The following is a 20,084-nucleotide window of genomic DNA, read 5'->3' on the forward strand; positions in this document are numbered from 1 at the left end:
TATTTATGTATTCATATGTTATATTTGACTCATGAAAGTTGGAATGCAAAAGTCTTATATTTATATATATATTTTCAAAATCAGGGGTCACTGCAATAAGATATGAAACATGTACTTAAGCAAATGCGGTGAAATGAAATGCCAAAGCAGTCCAAAAAGCACAATTGGTGCAACTCAGTGTATTTACTTTACAGAGCTTACTGTGCCCCAGGATGAATCAGTAGCTGAGGCATATGAAAGAGAGACGCTGAGCTAACAGTAACTTGGCTGAGTGGTGACACATTAAAAGCATAGACTGTATATAAAAGAAAGCCGCATTATTATAATGGAGTGGGGTAGTTTGTGGTCAGCAGTCATGACAGGTGGCAAAGGAAGTTTCTAAATCAGCTGAAAAAAAATCTGTGACTGAGTTATCTTCAGAAACACCATGATTTTCCAGTTTATGTGAACAGAGAGTAGAAATCATAAAACTGAAGCAGTACTGCTTGTTCATAAAAGTGTGTTTCTAGTGAGCTATGGTGCGATTTTGCTAAATCTGGGTTAATAGTGAGCTTGAAAGGAAGCTGTGTTAATGTTAGCTCATTGGGGTTACACTGGTGCAGGATCATTACAAGCGGGCTTGTTTGAATGAATGAGGAGATGTCAAATAAAATGAGTCATTACCACAGGAATGAGGCCATGCTGCCTTTTTGAACTGATCAATTTGTTGCCAAGCAAAGTGTGAGGCCATCAGCAAGTTTGCTGACAACAGCTTCAGGGCATCCGGTGTAGCGGAATTCAGGCCAAGACTTCATCGGTTACAAATACAGATGTTTAATAAAATATAATATAATATAATATAATAGGGATATTTAAAAGAAACTGGGACAATAAAACACTAAATAATAATTAGGTGATAGCTGATGGTTTTGAAACTGCATTGTAGTAAATGCCATCTGTCTTTTGTTCTTCAGTTTAACCACGTGAAAAAAAAAAAAGCCTACTCAAACATGATTGGGCAACAACTGATCTACAAACGGACACTAGAAAGCTTCTGGTAACAAAACCTTATAACTTGCTAACACATTAGTTATCTAGTGACAGTACAACAACAGAACACAAACTGACTTTGTTTAAATACTTTAAAGTTGAAATATTCCTTCTAAATCCCTCTATAATCTCACAGATTATATTTAAAATTATTGTGTAAATTTTTGCTGTAAGACAAAATTCGAAGGATTAAAAAACATCAAGTAGGACAATAAGTGACCATTGAAAAGGCCAAGCAGAAACATGATGAATTAAAACCGTAAGCGGTGATGATCGGGCCCTTGCACCCGGCGCGTGTTGACCTATGGGGCACTCGAGCAGTGCCGCACTCAGAGATTGACGCGAACAGGAGAGTATTGGGCTCACCCGGATGCTGTCAGCCCAGCAGGCTACCCGTACCTCACATCGAATGTGTCCCATGTCCACTAGGTGGCATCAGCGAGTGCCCACTAATTAAAGTGATTCTCTATGTAATGCCTGCACCCAATCAATGAAATTGTAATGGTCATAGGCTGATTATCAGTGTACTGCTGATTTCCTTTCGCCACTAGGTGGTGATACGACTGTGATACAAAGCAGGTAAATGGGTGTGTCCTGTGTCCTCACCCTCTCATGAAGCATGTGAAGTTTGAAACAGATTGGACAATGTATGTTTGAGATGTGACAATTTGCTGACCAGTGGTATATGATTGATTTCCCAAATTCAGAGGGTTGCCTGGGCAACAGCGTTCGAAATTTTATAAAATCTTACATAACTGTGGATGGGCTACTTGTCTAGATGATCCGGAGCCATTTTGGTCTCACTGGGTCAAATGCCCTAGGACAGGGGTCGGCAATCCGCGGCTCATTCAGGCTTAATCTGTGGCTCTGTGCGGCTCGCCGAATTATAAGTATCCAGTTGAAGTGCATTTTATTTTTGTCAGTTCGGTTTTTGTTGTAGTTTTAAATTGGAACATGTCAGTTAGGCCGGCGGTCCCTTGGCGTTTAAACAGAGGCATGAGGCTGAAATAAACTCATCTAACTTGAGGTCTTTATTCAATAAATAGGAGCATTTCACAGTCATCAAAACAAACTCAGCAACCGACATTGCTCTACAAGCAAATGGCTTCCCTTTTATACTCCCCCTGTCACAGGTGAGCATCCAGAATGGTCCAAGTTTGGGTGCAACCAACAAAGGAAACACAATAATCCCATTCCCAAAACCAAACAAAATCCAACACAAAGAATGAACATTTACATATATACAAATTCCTACAAATATTTCAATAACATGCTTTTATTTTTTAATTGATTTTATACATCTATATTAAAACTCTTTAATCTAAACTCCCCTCACGTGATACTTTGGTTCACCCCAGGGGCTCATAAGCAGGTGATTGAGGTACCTCCAATCTTTTGCTCCACACCCTGCTGAAGAGACAACTAGGAGAAGGTGAGTACTGCTAACCTTAACACATAGCAAATATTTACAACCCAGAATGAAAATTATTTAACAGATTATTGTGAACAGGTTTTTCTTTCTATACAGGTAGGATGGCCAGTCCCCCTCTATTCCTTCACCTTTCATAACTGCCACGATACAAACTAACTTAAATCCAATAAAGAATCCTCCAAACAATTAATGTGTGTTCTTTTTTATAAAGCTTATTTAAAAACCTACTACTACATAAGCAGGTAAAGGTAATGGAACCCCTGGTCTCCATTACAGAACATTATTGTGATCTTGAAATTTTAAAATAAAATCATTTTATTTATCTATTTATTTTCGTTTCTCAATATATGTATCACTCGCGGTGCTACCGGCTTCCGCCAGTATTTGCGGTTCTCACTGTTTTGTTTTCCGTGGAAACCGGGTTCAAATGGCTCTTTCCAGATTACAGGTTGCCGACCCCTGCCCTAGGAGGAGGTGATTCAAAATAGCAGGCCTGGAAATAGCAAAAATTGACACCTTCAATTGAAAATGGCCGACTTCCTGTAGGGTTTCGGGTATGGGTCCAAGAGACTTTTTTGTACATCTTAGGATGTTACATGAGCCTGCACAATTTTAGATATGTAGATAAAATGTAGCTCCGGGGCTACGCAAAAAACATGGTATTTCATGATATTTCCAGGTCCCACTAGGTGGCTCGCTAACATTTAGGGACTTTATGCATATCATTGTGTTCAGGGTGGGCAGATTGGGCAAGTTGGCTTTGAGTTACAGCCCTTTTTGTGTTCATGGCGAAATACCGAACGTTGGCATCCTGCCAGGGTCACGCCCTTTGGCGAAAACTCAGTTTTGAAAACCGTGTAAGGCCAACTCCTGAAGGCTTTTCAGGGGAAATTTGAGATGGTTCGGCTCAACCATCTTGGATCATATGTCAATCAAGGGCGGACCATCATCCTACTGCGGAAGTTTGATCCAGATTGGATAATGCAGGTTTGAATGAGAGGCAATCAAAATTTCCTGGCTAATGATCGAAATTCACTATGGTGTCACGGCCACGCCCTATGGTGAAAAATCACCATTTTTGAAATTTAGATTCCCCCTGGTGTGTAGATAAGACAAAACAAATATGAAGTTGATAACATCCAAAACCTCTGAGTTATTAGAGAAAGTATAAGGGCAGGAAATGGCTAAAATCAGCCATTTGATTCAAAATGGCGGACTTCCTGTTGGATTTAGGCCATTGGACCCTGTGGTCTTTTTTTGTTCATCTGGACATATTACATAAGTGTATCAAATTTCATACATGTACGTGAAACAGCAATGGGAATTGAACTAAAGGTGGCGCTGTAGAGCCAAATTATAAAGGGCCATGCCTGAAACCATTAAAATACTTAAATTTTCCCCAGAGTTTTTGAGCATGTTTAGGCCCTCAAAAAAGCAATTCATTTGCCTAAATGTCCAAAGCAATTACAATTGGGCCTTCGCACAGGTTGTGCTCGGGCCCTAATAAAATGAACAAACCAAAAAGGAAGCACTGCTAAGGCATAAAAGCAATAAAGAGAAACACATACACAACACGTTAGAGATGTGCATCTTTCCATTCTTTGAAGAGCAGTGCACAGGGCATGTCAAAAATGTACTGTGGCAGAAACTCACTATATACTATATTGAGTCACAACTAATGGACAGAAAAAAATTTGCTGTTCAAATCAGACCCCAAACAGCCCGTCACTGACTGTAGTAAATGCATCACATGCTTTTGTCCTTGTCTTTCACAGAAGGGATAAAACTGTTGATTCTATAAAATGATAGATATTATTACCAGTGCTGAATAAGCCAGTGTGAAATGTGTTTATGTAAATACAGGTGAGCTTCAGAGCTTCTCTGCTGGAAGCAGGCATTACAAAGGCTAAATGAAAACTGGTTCTCACTCTGTAGCCATATCAAGGGATACACAGCCTTCCTGCAGCACAAACCACGATGCATACAACATCATGGCTACTTGAACTGTTACTGTATGTCTCCTCCTGTGTGTATGCTTGAAGATTGTCAGCGCTCATTAATACTTTTGGCCTATTTTAGATGGGCTATACATTTATTTGTAGAGGTACAGGTATCATAAAAAAGTACATAACATTTTTTCCATGAAGGTTTGTAGAATGTTGAACTTTTAATATTACAGATTCTTGAATTAACTTGTTTTTTTTTCCATTACATCTGAATTTTTAAGGCCACCTCAACTGAGAAATATGATTTGCTTAATGCTACTTAAATTTGACCTTCACCATGTAGGAAGATGAATGTGTGAGGCTGACACTTAGGAAACTTTCTCAGCCCGCACCTAAATCTGAGTTTAAATAGGTTAAGATACAAATATCATTCTGAGATGTCAAATTATAGCTTCCAAAATTGGTTTTGAAGGCAGATATAACCCAAAAACAAAAAACTTTTTTTCTGCACACAGCAATCTCAACGGGAAAAGTGCAAAATCCAGATGAAGATAAATTCCAGCTACTCTACATGCAGAGACTGTAGGGGTTGCTCACAACTTGTTTTCCTGTACAGCAGCTCAAATTAACAAATGACAGGGAGTCTCACTATACTTTTTTTATTTTTCAAGAGTAACAACTGAGTCGTTCTCACTGCTAAAATCCTTTTGGGTTTCATTAAAATGCTCACGCTTTTGAAATATCTTCCTCTGTGATAATAATCCCCATTTACTAAAAGTGGATGTTATGGCCCAGGAAAGAGCTGAAACCTCTCTATTTATAGATACTGCACGCTTGAACAACAAATGTACAGTACATCATGTTTTCACAGCTGCAGACTTATAGTGTTAAATCATGGTAATTAAAACACTGTACTCAAAGGCATGAAAACTCAAAGTCACTGTCATTATCTGGTAACCAATCAGCTATGTCTGATGACTTAGCATCTGAGGCAACAGGCAACATTTTGGGCCTTAGTGCGGAGGCAGGATATCAAGGATATTAAAGACTTCCTGCTTCATGTGCTGGTCATTGTTTATGATTGATATTGTTTGATACTGTAACAATATTGTTTTGAGCAATTCTGAAAACCTAATAAAAAATAATCAAGACCAGATGATAGCCAGTGATTTTTGTTTTATTTTTGCTCCCCGTGTGGGCTGTTCACCAACCAGAACCTGTTTAAACATGACTGGTCAGCACTACAACTACAAGTGGACTATAAACCAAAACCTATAAGTGCACAATATGACAAATCTTGGCATTTGCCTACAGATTCTGTATATTTACATGCTGTATATTTACAGAGATTATTGCCTGTCTCCAAGTGCAAAGAAAATGTGATGAAAGAACAGTAGCCATAAATAAATACTGATACATCTCAGCAATTGTCATGATATTTAATCACCAAACTTTCCAAGATATAAAATAATTTTTTACTAAGGTGAGGTCAAGAAGTTTCAAATTATTTATGAAGTGGAAAATTTTATTTTGGGGACCAGTAACAGGGCTTATAGATTTGTCTTTAGCAAATAATCTAGAGCATATATTATCCTGGTATAACTCACAAATGTGAAGCTTAAAGCAGATAGCCCATCCTAGCTTTAAGATATCCAAAAAGCTAATATATTAGCTGTCTTGCCCAGGAAACTCTTGAAAAAGAGATTTTAATCTCAATGTGTTTTTTCCTGGTTAAATAAAGGTTAAATAAATAAATAAAATCTTACTATTCATCACTGATTGAAGAAAATAAGAACAACCCCAGGTTTCTTTTCAGCACTGTAGCCAGGCTGACAAAGAGTCAGAGCTCTGTTGAGCTGGGTATTCCTTTAACCTCCAATTGATCTTTCTGAGTTAACTTCAATAGTTACTTCCTCCAAGTCCTACCATTAATTAATGCTTCAGTCTTAAATATGATCAGTTTATCTTTATTAATGGCCTATGTACCACAGGCCTTTAAGGTGGCAGTAATTAAACCATTACTTAAAAAGCCATCATTGACCGAGCTGTTTGCTGATTATAGGTCAATCTCCAACCTTCTTTTTATCATAAAAGTTCTTGAAAGAGTAGTTGTAAAACAGCTAACTGATAACCTGCAGAGGAACGGTTAAGAGTTTCAGTTAGGATTCAGAATTCAACAGTACAGAAACTGTCATAAACCCGCTGTGGCAGGCAGGTTGAGGACTCAATACAGAACTCGAGAGACAGGGTTTAAACTCAAAATCCTCAACTGTATTGCTGGAACCTCAGAACTTAACAAAGCTGGACGGGGCCAGCAGGACAGACTACTAAATACACTAGATGAGAAGTAATCATGGACAGGAAAGCACCCAGCAGGAGGAAAGCCAATGATGGCGACACAACGAGGAACAAGGGGAAACTCAGACAATATATACACACCAGGTTTAATGAAGCAAGTGGAAACAGCTGGTCAAGAACAACACAGGAAGCAAAACTGAATATGATGCACACAGAACAGGGGACTAAAAAAATAAAACAGGAAGGGAGACAACAGGTAAACAGAAATGCAGACGTGAGAACACTGGGAATAAAACTAAATAAGAACACAAGAGAAAACCAATGGACTCAGGGAGTGCAATAAAGTGAAACCATAACAGAACTCAAAATACTCAAAGACACACATCAAAAGAAATAAACAGTACCAGACCTTCAAAAAAATGCAAAACACTGGGAAAAAGCTCAGGACCATGACAGAAACAGCATTAGTGAAGGTTGCAAATGATGTTCTTAAAGCCTCTGACAGTGGACTCATCTCTGTGCTTGTCCTGCTAGACCTCAGTGCAGTGTTCAATACAGTTGACCATAATATTTCATTACACAGATCAGAGCATGCCATAGGTATTAAAGGTGCTGCACTGCAGTGGTTTGAATCATATTTATCTTCATATTTATCTAACAGACTCTAATTTGTTCGTGTAAATGGGGAGTCTTCTTCACACACTAAGGTTAATTATGGAGTTCCACAGGGGTCTGTGCTGGGACCAATTTTCTTTACACTATACCTGCTTCCCTAAACCAGTATAATTAGAAAGCATTGCATACTTTTTCATTGTTATGCAGATGATACCCAGCTTTATCTATCCATGAAGCCAGATGACACACACCAATTCGTTAAACTGCAGGAATGTCTTAAAGACATAAAGACTGAATAACCTCTAATTTCCTGCTTCTAAATTCAGATAAACCTGAAGTTATTGTATCCACAAAGCTTAGAAACATGGTGTCTAACCAGATACTTACTCTGGATGGCATAACCTTGGCCTCCAGTAACACTGTGAGAAATCTTGGAGTCATTTTTGACCAGGATATGTCTTTCAATGCACATATTAAACAAATATGTAGGACTGCTTTCTTGCATTTGTGCAATATCTCTAAAATTAGAAACATCCTGTCTCAGAGTAATGCTGAAAAGCTAATTTATGCATTTATTACTTCTAGGCTGGACTATTGTAATTCATTATTATCAGGCTGTCCTAAAAGCTCTGTGAAAAGCCTTCAGCTGATACTAGGTTGCTAGGGACAGAGAAGACAGACACCTCTATTTTAAGATCAAACTCAAAACTTTCTTTTTTGATCAAGTTTATAGTTAGATATGGATCAGGTGACCCTGAACCCCCCCCCCCCCCCCCCCCCCCCCCCCCCTTAGTTATGCTGCAATAGGTCTTTCTTGCTGTTAAAAGGGAGTTTTTCCTTCCCACTGTCGCCACGTGCTTATGGGTTATTTTAACACTTGGGTTTTCTCTGTGATCATTGTAGGGTCTTTACCTTACAATATAAAGGGCCTTGAGGTGACTGTTGTGATTTGGCACTATATAAATAAAATTGAATTGAATACATGCCTTTGGAAGGCAGCACTCACCTGTAATTCCAGCTAATGAGAATAAAAGGGGAAAAAAAGGCTTTCATTTCCAGCAACAATAACTAGCTGTTCTCATCTGCATCTACAACTGGGTGCTGCTAACTGTAACTAATGGACATGTGAGTTCACATGTTCCCGACAGGCCTCCTAAGTATTCAGAGCACAGCGACTCAGCTGACATGTTCGCCCTCACCCTCCCTTCCCCTGCTGGTGACCTTCACAGTGAAGTGCACAGCAGACAGCTCTCAGACCAGGTATGGCCTTTAAAGACAAGTGGCTCTAGCTGGGCGCCATCACGTTAGCCAGTCTAGCTTCTAAAGAGGCCATGGAGATGTGTGTTCACATGTCTGATACTCAGCGAGGTTAAGGAATTCAAAACAGGCATTGTGTCTCCAGTCTGATGACTGATAAGAAACTGAGCTGACCTCAGTCTGAGCCCAACACTGTTACCGCCTTTATCGGGATTTTTTTATCAGCTCACATATATATATATATATCTCAAAACCAAAATCTAGCCCATTATATCACCGCTGGCAGAAGGGAAATGAAAAGGCAGAAGCTGAGTGTCAGCTCTCCTCCCACAGCACTGAACGCCATAAGCTGGGATATGCATGACATTTTTGAAACGTGTTAGTAGCTGCTCAAGAAAAAGGATTTGGGGGGATTTACAAACGATCCCCTTGAGAGTTTTATTTTCTCACACTAAACTAAGCTGGATATTTGGGATTTAAACATTTTATGAGCTGCTTGATGTTAAGCTATTGCGTATACTTACAATTAAAATATGTGGAAATAAAAGGAAGTCCTGAACTGAAGGAATAAACTGATATGATATTCAGTGCACTCCAACTTCAGAAACCATAATGCAAATAGAAAATCTGAACAACAAAGGACACCATAGTCTCTTGGTGAGTATTAACACTGGTGTGATTTATCAGGCGGCGCACAAATGACAGAGTTTTGGTTGACTTTGTAAACAGATGGTACATTTTACAACAGTCAGCAGGCAGGACAATGATCAAGGGCATTTTACAGAGTCAATTATTCAGCCCTGACCTAAAGAAAAATACATATTCAACATCGAGAGCATACAGCCACAAACCTATTTATAGAGAAAAGAAAAAAAAATTCCCTCTCCCACAAAAACAATGTTTCACTAAAACAGCCATAGTTAGTTAAATATCTCTCCATTGGACCAATGGAGTGTTCATGCTGGAAGCAGTCATCAGAAGATGCTCAGATGGTACAAAGTTGTTCAAAGTGTGCCAAGAAAATATCCTCCACTCCATTACACCACCACCACCAGCCTGAACCACTGATACAAGTCAGGATGGATCCAATGCTTTCATGTTGTTTTTACCAAATTCTGACCCTACCATCTGAATGTTGAAGAAGATATAGGCAGGGTTCTAGCCAGCCATTGGTCGCCCAGCGAGGTCGTCTTGCACCAGGCTGAGAGTTTCACCTGTTTGCTATGAGAACTCTTCTGTCACTGGAATTAGCAAGCGAGCATGCACCCCGTGCACTCCACCCCATCGCCAATACCAGACTCTGATTTTTTTCTGCCGCTAGGTCACTGCACTATAGTATTATTTCATAGCAATTTGCAATCTACCACAGGGCACAGACAGTTTTGTTCACAATGTGCATGCGTGATCTCGCGATGGTCCTGTTCACACTTGATTTCGCGGACCTACAGAAAGCCAAATAGCAACCTGCGTGAATCTGAGGGGGAAGAAGAGGAAAATGGGAGCACAAAAGGACAATTTCGGGCTTCCTATTAAACATAAAATCCCAGGAGCTGTGAGAGGCCTTGTCATAATGACAACATGATGACGGATATTTGAACGTAGGGGGTGCTTTTACCAGCTGGTCAGATCAATAAAATATCTGGATTATAATGTTTTTATTGTGTACACTTTTTACGTAATTTCTGGAAACCCATTAGTGGAAGGAAACAGCACTCTGGGAAATGTTGAATGCATGATATGTAAGTGCAACTCTTCTGGTTTATATGCAAAAAGAATGACTGCTCTATTTAATTAGAGTTCTGCGTTGGTTCTGCATCCCCTCTGAACCCTACACTGTAACATACAACATAACCTGACATGCACCTCTCAAAAAATGTAACAACACATCCACAAGGACTGTGATTACCACGTAGGCTCCAGATGTGATTTCCGGTTACTACATAGGCCCCACAAAGACTGAGGCAGAAGTCTAATTCAGGCCTAACTGTTCACTATCACTCAATTCCCAAGCGGGCATGGCATTTAGCATTTAACATTAGCATGCTAGTGCTACCCCCACCTCTCTACTAAATGCGCCTGGTTGAAATCTTTTTCTGGCTAGAACCCTGATATAGGGACATATAAAACCAGCCAATTTTTTTTCCAGTCTTCTTTGTGTGAATTGTAACCTCAGTTTTCTGATCGTAGCTGAGAAAAGTCACACTCGGTGTGGTTCTTTGCTGCTGTACCCCACCGGCTTAAAGATTTAACATGTTGTGTTTTCAGAGATGCTCTTCTGCATATCTTAGTTTATAACCAGTGGTTATTAGAGTTATTTCTATTTGAACCTTCCGAATAATGTTGCTAACTATATATTTTCCCTTTTTTGAACCATCGGAGATGGTTTTGTGGGAAAATCCCACAGGTCAGCAATTTCTGAAATACTCAGACCAGCTCATCTGGCCAACAACGGTGTTACTTTCAAATACACTTAAATCACCTTCTTACCTCATTCTGATGTTCAGTTCAAACTTAAGCAGGTTGTCTCAACTGTGCCTACATGTGTAAATGCACTGAGTTGCTGCAGGTAGCTGTTCAGGGGCAATTGCCTCATGAGTCCCACTGTACACAAGTTTCAGCTGCTTCTCAAAAATAACTTGCAACAAAGACATCTTTGCAAAATTTGTCTACTGGAAATCTAATGTTTAATTTATTTTCTTACAAGTTTCTTTACTGAGATTAGAAATCATGAACACAATAAAGTCTCACAATTTCATCATGCAAAGAACAAACGTGAAGAAAAAGCTTTCAAAGAAAACTATGTTTTCCTTGCCGTTCTCAAATCGACAGTTGGCTCTTTCATCAGCTCCCAGCTGAAATCAGCTTTTACAGACATCTCCTCAAAGAGAAGGAAAAAAAGAACAAAAGTTCTCCTGAAGAGATGATATGAACCAGACCTGCTACATGTTGACATTAGTTCCAGTGTTTTTAACAGCATGCAAATGACTGCCGCATGCAATCAAAAATCAGGCAGAGCAGCAAAATAATGGTCTAATAATGTGAAATGTGAGCCGGTGATGTACAAAGCTACACCAATATATACTGGCCCAGAAAAGGTGTTACAAAAGTCAGGCTGCCACAGTGTAACCACAGTATTGATATTGTGTTTCATACTACTAAGTCCACAAAAACAAAAAAGGTTAAATACATTTCACTTTGAAGTTTGTCGATAAATGTACTGAATGAAATGCCTAAAGGTGATTGGAACTGTTTAAGCAGGCAGCACAAAGTAGACGAGGCCTGTATGTGGGATACTCCTGAATATATGAGCTTAGTAAGCCCACACACCACCATCAGGATGTACCCCTCTGCTGTGCTGCAGCTCTGGATTCAACTGTGAAGAAAAAAACAAAGCAGGATAGTCATGTACATTAAGTGCTTAGCTCTAAATCTGCGATTAGTTTGGTTTACTTAAAAATCTTCTAAATATTAATTAAGGCAAATATTGTAAATCCTTAAGGAAAAATATTGGAGCAAATGCAGAATAAGACGTTTAACAAATGGACTGCTTCCTCTGTGAGACAGAGCTGGTAAAGAGTGCCTGACTGAGGCTCTGCTGACACCTGGCCGTGTATTCTTCTGTCTGTCTTGGGCAGCGGCGCACATGATGGCTGACCGTGGTGTGCAGTCTCAACTGTGACTCAGTCGTCCCTCCCCCTCCCCGGAGAAGGTGACCTCTTTAAAATTCTCTTGCAGTCATCTGAACTGCGCCGTTGTCACGGGAGGCCCAAAGCTGAGCGCGACACCAAGGGGAACTCAGACAAAGCCACTGAACCCACTTCTGAGAAATCTCGAAAAATCTCAAAGCTTATATGTGGCGCTACAAAGAAGACTGCTTTCAGTGGTCAGGACTCACAGAGCCAGTGAAATAAAAAGGATTAAAGCTGCCAAATGACAGTAAAAGGACACTTTTGAGCACAATTAGCCTAACAACGCCTACTCCAACTGCAGTCCAATGTAGATAACAGCTCCCTGTTCCAAATTAGCTGAACTGCAAAGAGCCCTGCACCCCCACACCGCCCACTCCTGCCAAATCCCTGATCAGACCTAATCAAACAGATTATTTCTTATCTAATGACAGCTGCAAAGTTGCTAACAGAATGTCGAGCATTTCTCCTCCTGTTTGATTTCATCTTTTATGTAAGTTTAATTCACACGTCACTGAATAATTCACAAATTTTTGTTGCACTTAAAGATGATTCCCGTTCTAAAGCACTAAAATATAATATAAAGACAGACAGAGTGAGAAAACAAACACAAACACAGAGTGCACATATTTAAACTGCATACAAAGAAATGGATGGCCCATTAGCGAGAGCTGCACTAACAGCCACATCTTTTTTCTCTCTTAGGCAAATAAAAATGGCGTTTTCTCTTGGGCAAACAGGGAAACGCACATCACATCAATCTCTTTCATAATGCAAAAAGACTACTGTTGTAATGGCCTTGTGTGATCCTGAAAGCAAGTGTCCTGAAATAGATGAAAGGCATTTGAGCAACACAGACACAAGAATCGAGGAATAAACAGAGCAGCGCCTGATGGAGCAAAGGGGCTCTATATTAGGCACCTGGTTTCTTATTTGTCCATGTAAGGCGCGAAGGTTAGAGCAGATTAGATGTGACAAACTGGATCTGACAGAAAAAGATGGGAGGAGGCTCTAAATTCGATGAAGTCAAAAGCATTCGGTGCATCTGACAGCATTTCTGACAGCGCTTGTCCCTCTGACACAGGAGACGCACAAAGGCTTTGCTGACTCCTCTGTTCCTTCCCTCACTCTACAGCGCCATACAGTTTTATTTCTTTTCCACTCATTTGAAGATGGGGCTATTCCTTCGTCTGTGAGCAGCTGAGATAACAATGTTGAGCTGCGGAGGGAAGAGTCTGTATTTTAGCCTAAATATACCTGGTGCTCCTGAACTGCTCACCCTGTTTACTCCCTGTGTCGGCAGGAGTGAATAGACAAAGAAAGCAGGATGAGTGGAATCACACCTGGTGTTTAAGGTACTGATTTCTCTCTCTTTTTTTTTTCCAAGTGGCAACATTATTATTCAAGAAGCAGATGGGGAAAAGTAGGTTCTGATTATGTATTGCTATTAGCAACAGATATGGTAAATATGACAGATCGAGCTTCAGGTTGTGTACTGACAAAATTTCAAGATGACTCAAATTTCATATTAGTTGCAGTGGGTTTATATAACAAGTGTGTGAGACCACAGTTATCAAAAGCTGTTTTGTTACATGGATGGTGGCTGTTTGTGCAGTGCAAGACTTTTATTTCCTGTGCCAGACAAATTTCAGTGTTGTCAACCATTTATGCCACCATCACTGGGTCATTCACAGCAGTGTGTTTAGTAACAGCATGTTATGCAAGTGCACATTCCTGATATCATGACCTAACAAAGTACCAGACCACTGTTAGAATCACATTCATCATGAGTTACTGAATATTAACATTATCCATTTGTGTTATTATTGGGAACAAGTTAGTAACATCACTGGGTACTTTAAAATGCATTTCATAGAGGCTTAGCCTATAAAATGAATTGAGAGGGGTCACCATTTTTGAAAGGCTCATGGCAAACAGTTAAGAAAAAAATAATATGAGAATATCATTACAATATTCAGAGAACCCCAAGAAATATCTGTGGATGGGGCAAAGTTAGAAAACACTACACTAAATGGCAATGCTCTTCAGGTCCTTAAAGCAGTTCACATTAGAAACAATCACGATTCTGTAGTGGAAGTCATTATTTCAATTCAGAAACACTTCTCTAAACCGTAATCAGCAAACTCCATCTTTTGCAGCATCCAGAAAAGCAAGTTAGAACTCATAAACAAGCATAAACAGGATCCAGAAACACCGGCGCCTTCTCTGGTTGCATGCTCATTTAAGATCGACAGCAACTCCGTTGTCATTTTTATGAAAAAAAAAATGACAATGAGTCCCTGAACTGCTGAGTAGTTGAAACTTTATATCAAGCAAGAATGGGAAAATATTTGTTTTTCAAAACAACAGCAAACCATTTCCTTGGTCTCCAACCAACTGAGTGTTGTTAAGAAAAGAAGTGATGGGACATATGTTCCCATCCAGACTTTTGTTTAAAAACATCTCCCAGGCATCAAATGACAGGGTATTATTTTTTTTTCATCAGTTGTCTTTGTAATTAAATAAAGGCTACTCCTGGCTGCTCTCTTGCCACAAAGGGTCACAGCTGTAAACAAACCAGCGACCCTTCGCTTGCTAAGCAAATGTGTTAACTACTACACCACTGGAGGCACTAATACTTGTAATCAAATATAGAGGTTAAAAAAACTTGCAAGTCATTGCATTCTCTTTTTATTTGTACTATTACATCCTACATTGTTAGTGCTGTTGACAAAGTGAGAAAAGTAAAAAAAAAAAAAAAACCAGGGAGTTTATGCTTAAATGGGTTATTTTAGCCCATTGCTAGGTGGTTGCCAGGTAACATGATGGCATCATAATATATTATGCATAAAATGTTTGTCTATATAAATGACATGTTATTATTGTGAAAGTCAAATGACAGGATCCTTTCGTAAGGTGTTACAGGTGCAAGGCATAATAAAGTATTTGAAGACTAAATTATAAAAATGGGCCATTTTAGCCTGTTGCTAGGCGGTTGTTAAGCAAACTGATTATGTCATAATATCTGATATAGATAAGAACCTTCGGGGGCCTATGATATACCTATGTGCCAAGTTTGGGTGCTGAATTCCTGATGGTGTAGAAGGACTTCGCTGGCAAAGAAACAAACACACAGACTGAGATTTTGTGTATTATTGTGAGAATTACTTCATTAATTAATGCTTCTCCTAAAGGCATCTGCAGACAACTAATATTTATGTGCCATGTGTTTGCATGTTTAATGCTAGAACAGTATAAAATGTAGTATGAGGAAATAGGGACAGGAAGAATGGATGAAACTAACATGATACAGTACAACTTACACTACAGAGGGGATAGTGAGCTATGAGGGCTGCAGTAGCTGTCCAAGGTGCTGAGAATGGGATCACCGCAAAATCTTTCTTTCTATCCAACACTGGAAAATCAACTGCTTTCAGTTCCTATAAGTACCTGAAACATATGTGTATGGACACAAACAAATCTTTCTTAAATTATTTCACAATTATCCATTCTTGCCAGTTTAGCAGCTCATGCCTCCTGGACTGATGCAGGTATGCTTTTGTCAGCACATTCTGGCAGACGGAGTGGTTTGTCAGTGATGCTCACAGTGAATGATATTTAATGAGCATTGCAACTCCACTTTTCAAGCAAAGAACAAAGATTTAAAGTGTTGCAACAGCTTCAAGTTATGTAATGTCTTTCTCAGGATTACTGTAGCTACAGTAGTTATCTACAGTCTCTGTGTTGCAAGTCTGTCAGCCAGTCTGTTCAAAAGGGATGTGTCTTTATATTTGAAAGGAGCAATGTCCATTACATAAGGCAGTGTCTATAATTCCACACTCACCTATGCTAAGAAAAGAAAGCAACAGATTTTATACATTTTCCTTGTAAACAGGTGAACTCCCAAAAATGTTTTATACGCTGAATTAATAATGCACATACCTTAGTTCTTATGGATACAACAGACTCAGTGCTGCAGTACTGAGCAGAAAGTCTGCAGTTTGATGTTGTTTTTAAGCTGCACTGCCTCTGCATGCGTGGATGTGCATGGATCAATTGGTGCCATTTTGGGCGTCTGGCAGAGCGGATTGAGTGCTTGAAAACAGAGAAGGTTCGGTTCAGGCAAAAACACTCAGACACAGCCAACGCCTCAGCTGTATGTTCTCAGTGAATGCACAACACCCTTTGAGGTTTTCACCAATGAGGTCACCACACAATACACACACACACACACACACACACACACACACACACACCACGTATGCAGCATCCAAACTGCCTTTCCAGATAAATACCAGTCTAGTCTTAGTTGTAAATCTAAAGGCAACTGAGTCCCGCAATCAAAATCTTTTTCAACACACTGACTCAAACATGACTCTTGAAAGCCAAAAAAGAGTGCTGTTCAATTTTAGAAGTTTCTTAACTGTTAATAAGATTTTATAGATCCTGTCTGACCTTGGAAATTCTTAAAGTGTCAGCCTTGTGCTTTCTCATCTGCATCTCTTTGTTTTTCAGACTCCTTTGAAACCGGCCTTACAGAAAAGTACACATCAGTCACTACAAGGCTACACGTGTACCTCTGTGCTCTTTGTAAGTTCACCATGAGGCCTAATAGAGTCTTTGAACAGGGGAAGAAAACAGCACTCTTGAAGTAGAAGAGCCTGATTGATCAATCTCTGCTTCAGTCCCAATATTAGTGTCTGGCGGGAAAACAGTGGCTACTCACAGATGAGGGGGGTTGGGGGCAGGGGCTGTCTACACCTACTGATATGTGTCCATCTCAAAGTGAAGCTGCAGTAAGGTGTGTGCAGAGTGGAACAGCTGCGTGGTGCCATTCTCTCTCGCCCTCCCATTCTTTGTTAATGAGCCTGTGTGCCTGGCTGCTGAGTGAAGCTCTTTAGCAGTGTGCAATTAATCAGATGTTTCCTTGCAGAGAAGAAACCAACCAGACATTCAGCAGCAGGGCAGTGTGATTACACATTGAATGCAAATTGTCCCCACCGACTGCATTTGTCAGAGCGGCAGGAGAATGCAAGAAGAGCTGCAGTTAATGTTGTTAGATGGTACTTCTTCATTTTGATGGCCACATAAAGAAATTAAGATCCAGTTTGCATTATGTAGAGTTCATGAATCAAGAGAATGATAGTCAACAATGAGCTTTAGATTGCACAGTCAGATCTCATACAGGTGCATTTACTGAAGCACTGTACTTAATACCTTACTTAATTATGTCTCTTTCAGACTAAGGATTACATCACTGGTTCTAAACAGCATGGGAGGCTGTGTAATATGTAAAAATGAAAAAGGAATCCAGCACCAGCTACACCCTATATTTAACTAAAATGCATTAGGTGCCTTCGTGGATGCGCAATTTATCTATGTCATGGTGCACCCCTTTACCATCACTGAGCCTGGCATTAGAACTGTGCACTAATAGCAAGCTGGACAGTGTGACTGCTTTATCACTTCCAGCATGCAGTGCTCATGATTTCCAAAAAGAATTTTGGAACTTCAGGCCCTGCCCCCTACTTCCGGCCCGCGATTTGATGTAAAAAATATAAGACAATTTGGCCCTTTAAGTTACTTTTTTGACATTTAGCTTTCCCCTCCAATTAAGAGCAGTAGCAAAATGTCAAAAAAGTAACTTAAAGGGCCAAATTGTCTTACATTTTTGACATCAAATTCTAGGCCGGAAGCAGGGGGCGGGGCCAGAAGCGTAAACGTTTTATAATGTTGTGGAGTGATAATTTTGTACAGCTTGTTTGTTTAAGAAAAAAATCCAGAAAACTAGTGAATGAAGGGATATTTTTTATTACATTTTTGTATTATATTTTTTGAACACTATACCTGAAAAAAGTTTTAATTTGTTCTTGAGTGATCATTTTGTACACTTTATTTTAGAAAAAAATCCAGACATCACAACGTATGGGGAAAATTGTTTTGTTACTGTTCTAATGTTTCAGAACAAAAACTTTTCTTTTAATAAAGTATTGTCTATTTACCTATAAACTTTGCCCAATTCTATCCTGGGTTTTAACTAATTAATGATCCAAAGGAAAAAAAATCACAAAACACTTAAACTTCATGAAAATTCTTCATAATTATTAAAAAGTATCAGTAGCAGTATCAGTATCGGAGATACTGGCCCTGTATTTACTTGATATCGGATCGATACCAAACCTTGCAGTATCGCTCGCCACTAGTGTTCACTCTTTTCCCGCTTTCGGTGTGTTGTTTAGCCAGCTATGCTAGCACACAATATGGGCACTCTCCCAGTCATTAGCATACTGAATAACATCAGCTAGCACATCGTTAACACTGCAATTATGATATTATTGTAGACGATATATATCGCACACCCCTACTGGTGAATACCCCTATCTTGAGTTCTGAAAGACTCAGCCATTCTGGGATCCTGGTTTTACATTATGTCCTTTGGATATGTTTTTATGTGTTTATGTTGTTTATATGTTTTTTTAATTTTATTTTACATTTAACAATCAAAGTTGGAAGGTGACACTTTAAAGGTGCAGTCTGCTGACACTAGTAAAATCCTTGTCTTTTTAGAGCCAGACACTTAGGATCGTTAGAAAATACTGTCAGCCGTCAGTGCTACCCCTCAGCCTCCTGCCACAAATCCCCTGGAATTACAACTTCTAGAACACATAATTACCAGGTCTCAATAGATTTTAATGGGGTGCATATGCGGTTTAGTGACTTGCAAATGGCCAAGTAAGAAACAGAAATAAGAAATGCTAAAATCAATAAATATAATCATATAAATATAGTATTTTTTAACTGGCTTGAAAGACATATGGAAAATGTTTAAGAAAAATATGGAATCTATATCAAATGAGCTAAAACCCAGTGAGCAGCCTCTATCTGTGGCCAGCTGGTAACATCCAGATGTTTGTCAGTTCAAAAGGTCTTTTTATGCCAGCAGCCATTAGTCTATTTAATGAGGACAATTCAGAGCCAGTGAATCCAGGATAAATAGGTGATGCTGCACTGTAGCAAATAAACTTGTACACAATGATTCCTGTGTGTTAATGAGTGAAGTCTCCCGGTACTGCAGTTGTCACTGCAGTTCTCCTTTTGTATCGGTTCTGTTTATAAAGAAATCAATTCATCGAAGGAGACGTGGGTGGCATGAAGCAGTAAGAGACTCCAGTAAAAAAAACTCCACTTGCGGTTTAGACGTATTGTGAATATGTCAGTTAAAATAATTTAGATCAGTACAGAACTGCTGTCAGAGGAAGACATCTCCAACATGAAAGTGAAGCTGAACCTATTTGATATTAATAGCTTTTCAAATTTGAAGTTTTAATATGAAGTTTATGCATGGCTACATTGAGTGGCTTCTCTGGGCATTTTATTTCCTGCTACATTTAAAATCCCATCATACAGATACAGCTTTGATGAGTAGTCATGCCCTCGGGCTGCAACGATGAAAAAATAATAAAATCCTGATTGATCTACTTTTAAAAATGTATGCTCTTTTTGCATTCGAGAGTTATGTTGCTCAAGCAAGGCTAGTGTTGGTATAAAATGCTTACATTTTTTTTTTTACGCAAAGAAAATGCTTAATTTAACCTTTTCTCTTGTTTTTTGAATGTGCGTTCTGCTCAACCCTTCATTTTCCACGGGCCCCTTCAAAGATGCCGCCATTCACGGACTTCCGGCAACAATTACCGTAAAAACCCTACGTTGTCTGTGAATTACGGTAATTCAAAGGCTTTTGATCAGACGTCTCAGCGGTGATACTCTTGGCGTTAACCAGCTGTTCACGACAAGTAATGACAGGTAACAGGTGTATCGGTG

At 39.4% G+C, this 20,084-nt stretch overlaps 1 protein-coding gene across 1 annotated transcript in view; it reads right to left on the reverse strand.

Annotated features, from left to right (window-relative positions):
• The window catches only part of LOC115792478 (glutamate receptor 3-like), an 82,187-nt gene that overhangs the window by 41,768 nt on the left and 20,335 nt on the right, over nucleotides 1-20,084 (reverse strand). The gene's annotated exons all lie outside the window — the stretch shown is intronic.

The sequence above is a fragment of the Archocentrus centrarchus genome, chromosome 14 (genome assembly GCF_007364275.1).
Source record: "Archocentrus centrarchus isolate MPI-CPG fArcCen1 chromosome 14, fArcCen1, whole genome shotgun sequence".
In the NCBI taxonomy this organism is placed as follows: domain Eukaryota; kingdom Metazoa; phylum Chordata; class Actinopteri; order Cichliformes; family Cichlidae; genus Archocentrus; species Archocentrus centrarchus.